The sequence below is a fragment of the Sinocyclocheilus grahami genome, unplaced genomic scaffold (genome assembly GCF_001515645.1).
Source record: "Sinocyclocheilus grahami isolate Dianchi unplaced genomic scaffold, SAMN03320097.WGS_v1.1 scaffold307.1, whole genome shotgun sequence".
NCBI classification, from domain to species: domain Eukaryota; kingdom Metazoa; phylum Chordata; class Actinopteri; order Cypriniformes; family Cyprinidae; genus Sinocyclocheilus; species Sinocyclocheilus grahami.
The window spans coordinates 1,509,279-1,516,182 of record NW_015505486.1 but is presented as its reverse complement, the minus strand read 5'-3'; the positions used below and the strand labels follow the sequence as shown (position 1 = coordinate 1,516,182).

The 6,904-nt window shown below is 34.9% G+C and overlaps 1 protein-coding gene across 1 annotated transcript in view; it reads left to right on the top strand.

Moving 5' to 3' along the window:
* The first annotated feature begins 686 nt into the window (after nucleotides 1-686).
* Nucleotides 687-6,904, top strand: part of LOC107601597 (monocyte to macrophage differentiation factor-like) — a 27,214-nt gene continuing 20,996 nt past the window's right edge. The window contains exon 1 of the mRNA XM_016293841.1: nucleotides 687-769. The gene's annotated coding sequence lies outside the window, so the exon portion shown is untranslated. The remainder of the gene's footprint in view (nucleotides 770-6,904) is intronic.

The window sequence follows — 6,904 nt, the reverse complement described above, 5'->3', positions numbered from 1 at the left end:
AATGCTTTGGCAGTACAAATGTGTTTGTGATGCCAATAAAATGCATTAAAACTGAATGATGGACAGATAGAGATATAAGCCGCAAATGCTCTGGCGATACAGATGTACGATTATTAGTCAAGCCAATAAAGCACATTAAACTGATTTGAGAGACAGTCAGACAGGCAGTGAACGAGAGAGAGAGAGAGACAGAATGAGAGAGAGAGATTTGTGTCAGCTAATCCCTCACAGGTTTGTACGTCCTGAGATACACAGCTTACGATCCGTCTCAGTCCTTCACCATCCCGCTGCCACCATGAGCTTCATCGCCGACGATGTGGAGATAGACCCGGTCACCCTCAACCTCATCATCCTGATCGCCAGCTATGTCATCCTCCTCCTCGTCTTCCTCATCTCCTGCATCCTCTATGACTGCCAGGGCAAGGACCCCACCAAGGAGTACGCACCCGACCCCGTGCCCAACATCAATGCCGCTCCCATCCGGCTAGTGGTCATGCAGAGTTCGCCTGCCAATGCCAGGTGGGACCAGAACAAGATGGTGACCACTTATGAACCTCCGGGTGCCGAGAAAAAGAGTACTTTGGTCTGACAGGCTGGAAGAAAGACTGATAACAGCTGCACAAAGGCACACGTTATCTTTTCTATCTACTGTACATACTCAAAGTACTGTATGTCTCATTTTATAACTTGTGTACAACGTCTTTTTAAAATAACTCATAACTTCTGTGCGAGATTGAATCATGTCGGGATTGGATTATTAGAAGAAACGGTGAGTTAAAAACATCTCTTTCATATCTCTTGTTTCTTCTGCAGCATTGAGATTCAGTGGAGAATGAATAGAGGTTTGTGCTGGTTGTCTGCAAAAACAGTCCATTCTATAAATGGATAATTTGTCAAACTGTGCTCAGATTTATGTCTACACAACGTCTGTGATTAAAAGTGAACTGATTCTTCCAGGATTTATTGATTTGAACATTAAATTCATCAACCAGGCAACACAGGCAGCTGTGGTTACCAGTACTTTACCGTTAAAAATACTGTAGCAGCACTTTAGGTTTTACGAGGATTGTACTTAAATTTGTGGTAAATAAGTTTCATGTAGGGAATTGCAGGGAGTTTTAGATTTTTTACTGTAAATTATAAGATGATGGATCGCATTTACTTCCAAAGTCTGTACATTTAACAGTATTTTACTGTAAAGCTACTTAAAATGTCCCCTCCTCTGACAGGGATGTTCTCACAATTTTCATTAACATTTCTTAGAAGTTATATAAATGTTAGGGCAAAACATTCTTAAAGTAATGTGCATGGAATGTTCTTATAAATGTATTGAATTGACAGTAAAAATCGGCAGCTGTGGTTTCCATAATTTCACTGTTAAAAATAATCTTGCAACATCTTCGGTTTTACATTTGGTTTTACTGCATTTCAATTTATGGTAAATAAGTCTCATGCAGGGCATTTTTGTAACATATTAATTACATTCTAATCACAACAAGGAAACTTGAAATGTTAATGTTTTTAGAATATTTTAAAAAACGTTCAAATAACGTTATATTTTGGGTGAAAATATAATTAGTAGAAAAAAACTTTTTCCTAACCTTTAAATAACATTCTAATTACAATAATAAAACCGGACATCTTAACATTAGAATAGCCTATTAAAAAATAAAAGTTCAAATAACGTTACAGTGAAAATAAAGTTAGTAGAACACTGTAAAAAAAAAATTTTTTTTGTAACATTTAAATGACGTTCTAATTACAAGAAGAAAACAGGAACATTTTAACATTCTTTGAATATAAAAAAAAAACTGTTATATTTTGTGTGGAAAAAGAAATATTTTTGTAACATTTAAATAACGTTATAATCATGACAAGAACATGGACATTTGAGCATTCTATCAACACCTTAAAATAATGTTCCCACAACATTTTTATACCCTAAATTAGTTACCTGGTCCGTTAGTAAGGGAACTTGCCATTAGCCAATTAGCAGGTGTTTACCATAGCATTTTTTTTTAAATCTTTTACTTTAAAATTTCAAACATTTTTGGCTAACTATTGACTGTTGTTGGAGAAACATCTGAGACATAGCTGATGCTTAGATGTGACGTAACAGATAATGTCTTTAAGTCTCCTGAGCTATAAAAGAGCAAATTCTGAGCTATAAAAGAGTATTTTTCTGGACCTGTTAGATCCATGTATCAGTGAAATGGAGGTCAGACGTTTCCGCGAAGTGTCCGCAGTGCCGTGATAAACAGTTGTCCAAGACAACATACCGCATCTATTCTGAGTTGACGTGTCACACACATTGATCTCATTGGCTTGTGGATTAGATTATCCATCAGCAAAACCATGGATGAAGTTGTTTGGAGGATTTGTTCAATGTTTTTGTTTGGGTGTCTGCAGTATCTTGAAGGGTTTAAATTGCTGTTTTGTCACAGAGGTCTTCACCCCATTATCTGCTGAGATTTACGTCATGCTACTTCGTACTTGCTAGTTATTTTTACACTTCAGTTTCTCAGAGCGAGAAGCTTTTGAACAAATACAGGACATTTACATTACATATTTATACCTTCCCCGGAATGATTCTGAAAGATGAATTTAAGAGCTGCAACTAATTTTGATAACTATTTCATCTGATTGTTTGATTAATCAGTTAGTGGAATAAAGAAACCACATTTGACGTTTTTAATGAAAATCAATTGATTCTATCTTGTCCTATGAGCAAATTGAAGGCTATAAAATGAGTAAAAACATAAACATATGCTATATGCAAAAAATATATAATAACCAATAAACCTAATAAAAATAATAAAATATTTAAATACTAAAAGTAATAATATATGAAAAAACATAATAGAATTCTATCAAAATAAATATTTTAGCATAGACCCAACTAATAAATTGTTGTTTTTTTAATTGATTAGTTGCCTAATTAATTATTTTTTTCAGCAGTAAAAATGCAGTTCAAAAGTTCAATGGGTCAGTAAGATATTTTTTTTAAAAGAAATTGATATTGATATGTACACATTTATTACAGTTTCACAAAAATATGAAGCAGCACAACTGTTTTTTTTTTACATTGATAATAATCAGAAAAGTTTCTTGAGCAGCAAAGCAGCATATTAGTATGATTTCTGAAGAATCATGTGACACTGAAGACTGGAGTAGTGATGCTGAAAATCCAGCTTTGATCACAGGAATAAATTACATTTTAAAAAATAGCCACATAGAAAACAGTTATTGTAAATTGTAATAATATTTCACAATATTACTGTTTTTCCTGTAATTTTCATCAAATAAATGAAGCCTTGGTGAGCAAAAAAAACTTATTTCAAAGAATCTTACTGATCCCAAACCTTTGAACAGTAGTGTATTTACTGTTATGGAAACTGTATCTGTCATAGTAAATTTTTTTGCATACATGACTTTCTTCCAAAGAATAATGCATAATTTATCTAAATAGAGCATCATAAAAATGCTTGCCAGCTCACAGCGCTGGTGATTATATAGGATAATTTAACACAATCATGTCAGTGGAAGTTTATCGTTGTCGAACCATCATTAACACACACACACACACACACACACACTCCATCTGTTTCAAAGGTTGAGTGACTCGTAGCACAGAGTCAATATTTAACGTAAAGATAACCGAAGATAGCGCTGTGTCACACTAACACACGTACGAAGAGCACTTACCCATTCAAATCTGGACACATACTTTCAGTTTCATTTCCATTATGATAATTACTCATCAACCCATTTAATGGGGTCTTTAATGAAGATCCTACTGAAATACAAAGAAACATTTAGCATTAGCTCTGTTAGCGTTTTACTTGGTGTAAAACGTAAGAGAAGTGTTAATGCAAGAGAACAACATAACTGACATCTTCACTGGGATAAACGCATCCGGGACAAATTTCTATAACAGAAACAGGGCCAGGGGAGCACGTTTGATCCGGGCCGATCCTGAGAGGTTCTGTCAGGGCTGTCAGGAGACAGACAGAGAGGATTCTGGGAGGTCAGCGCTGTGTTTGGGGCTCCGGTTCTGGCAGCGTGTTTGTCCCTGCTCTCGGGGGTATTATTTCAGCTTTCTCCTCTCAGGTGGCCCCTTTTGTTATGTCACCTCGGTTCCTAATCTTACAGTCCATGAAAGAGTAATGAGAGATGCTTCCCTCTGGGAACATCTGGGTGTATTTTCATTTTCAAGTCCCTCCAGACCTTTACCTCGAGACAAAGTGAAAAATATTGTTCCTTTGGTGACCTGGCTCTATGGATGGTCTTTTTGTAATAAGAACATTAGGCTAGGTTAGCATTTCAGTTGATCTAATAGATTTTAACTGGAATATATTGCATATTTTATGTGTGAGTTTGGGTACATGTATATTATAATCACCTAAGTACGTTTAACGTGATTTAGCCAAGTAGGACATTTGAATTATTATTCCCAGACCAACAGATGATGCTGGTCCAGGAACATGTTCGGCTAAATCACATTGAGTGCACAATCCTGGTACAGCCATTACACTTTTTTTGTGATGATCTAGATGACCTTAAATCCATCTGGACCAGCGTCAGGGCAAGCCAGGCTACCAAACGATCCATGAGCCATGACAGGTCACTTGTCTGGAGTGATTGTGAAAGGAGAAACTAATGCATATGGTGCCAAACGCTAATCGAATTAGCTGAATGTTGTTCTGCGGTCAAGCTGAATGGGCGAGGCCTAAAAAAAATGTGGTTTGAGATGTAGAAATATTGATATGCTGTTTTGGGCAGATGAACACATCCAAAACTTGATAAAGATTGATAAAGGAGCTCCTTATCAACCTCATATGGATGAACTAACATAGGAACAGTGAGATAAAAAAATGGAGATGACATCATCCAAGAAAGTGTTTTCGGTTGAGTTTCAGTCATTCAGAGTTCAAAGTTACATAATGCATGCTTGTAATTGCTGTTTTAATGGCTAATACATTTGATGCAGTTTATTTTTAGTAAAAACATTTCTGTTTTTTATTTTGTTTTACAAGCTTGATTGAATCATCAGCTAACAAGGAATGTCATCAGCAAGGTTCTCTCAAACAGGGCCGTCACTAGGAATTCTGGGCCCTGTGCTACGGGGCCCCCTCAAAATCACATATTATTATTATATATTATATTATTTTATACTACAACACTCAATGGAATGTTTTATTTATGAAATGCTACCACTTGTTTCAAAACATTCAGAATAACATTCCTATAATGTTTGCATGTTCCCATAATGCTCGTATAACCAAGAAAAAACATTTTTAAAACATTTTAAAAAGTGTGTATTGGACTATCAGAGAACATTCTGAAATACCGTTTTCAGAACTTGAAACAAATGTTCTTAACATGAAGCAAACCACATCATCCATTAAATGTTTCCTTTCTGAAACATTTTAGTTGGACATTCGTCTAGCGTTTTTTTTTTTTTTTTTTGTTACGATTTGTTTCAGAACATTCGGGGAACCTTCAAAAGTAACATTCCCATTATTGCAAAAATTAAAAATGGATTATTCCCTTAAAGGAATAGTTCACCCAAAAATGAAAATTCTGTCATCGTTTACTCACCCAAAAGTTGGTCCAAAACGGTATGTATTTCTTAAAGCTGTTGAACTCAAAAGAAGACATTTTGAAGAATGTTGGTAACCAACCAGTTGATGGTAGCTATTGATTTACATAATCTGGAAAAAAAACAAAAAAAACATGGAAGTCAATGGCTATCAACTGTTTGGTTTTCAACATTCTTAAAATATGTCCTTTTGTGTTCAACAGAAGAAAGAAACTCGTACAGGATTGGAACAAGTCAAGCATGACTAAATGACAGATTTTTTTATATGTGGGTGGACTATCCCCAGTGGTGTATAAAGTACCTGAAAGCCATACTCAAGTAAAAGTAGATATCTTACCAGAAAATGACTTTGGTAGAAGTTGAAGTCACCGTTTAGAATATTACTTGAGTAAAAGTCTTAAAGTATGTGATATTTATTGTACTCAAGTACGAAAAGTATTTTTTAAATCTTAAACATACTTAAGTATTGAAAGTAATAGTAATATATATATATATATATATATATATATATATATATATATTTATAGAGAGAGAAAAATATATATATATATATATATATATATATATATATATATATATATATATATATATATATATAAATGCTCATGCACAGCTTGAGAAGCAGTTTTACCTCTTTCTTCCATTTTGTATTTTTGGGTATGAATAAGAAGCACTTCCGGTACTTAGTGTCTTTCATTCCAGCATAAGAAAACATTTCTGGAATCTGCATCTGAAATAGCATTTAGATGTATTTACACAGTTTAATGTATCTCAAGAGGGGACATGGATGCATTTAACCTGCAGTTACAGATGCAAAAATAATGTTTTGTTTTTAACATAAAACGTGGAATACTGATATTTGAAATTATTTAAAACATGAAAAAAATAGTAAAACTGCCAGTAGTTAACAGCAAGTGACTGTTAATGAGTGAGTCATTGAGATTCAACCGATTCATTCAAATGGCTGATTCATTCAGGAACAAAGCATTTGTGTCACGAATTCGGTCCATGGACTTCCGTTTAGTCACCACCAGAGGTCACCCTTTCCATTACATTGACTCTCGCACAACACAAACTGTTGCATAGCACCCCGGACTACATATCCCATCATTCTTTGCATGCTTTGCACACTGCACTGATTGCACTAATTGCACACAGCTGTTTCTAATCACCTCACTCACTATATAACACCCACTCTAACCACCTTTTTCTGCTGAGTATTGTTTAGCCTGTACCCTGTTCTGAGTCTCTGTGTTTCCTTGTTTTGCCTTGCCTTGCCTGTTCTCTCGGTTTCTGATCTTT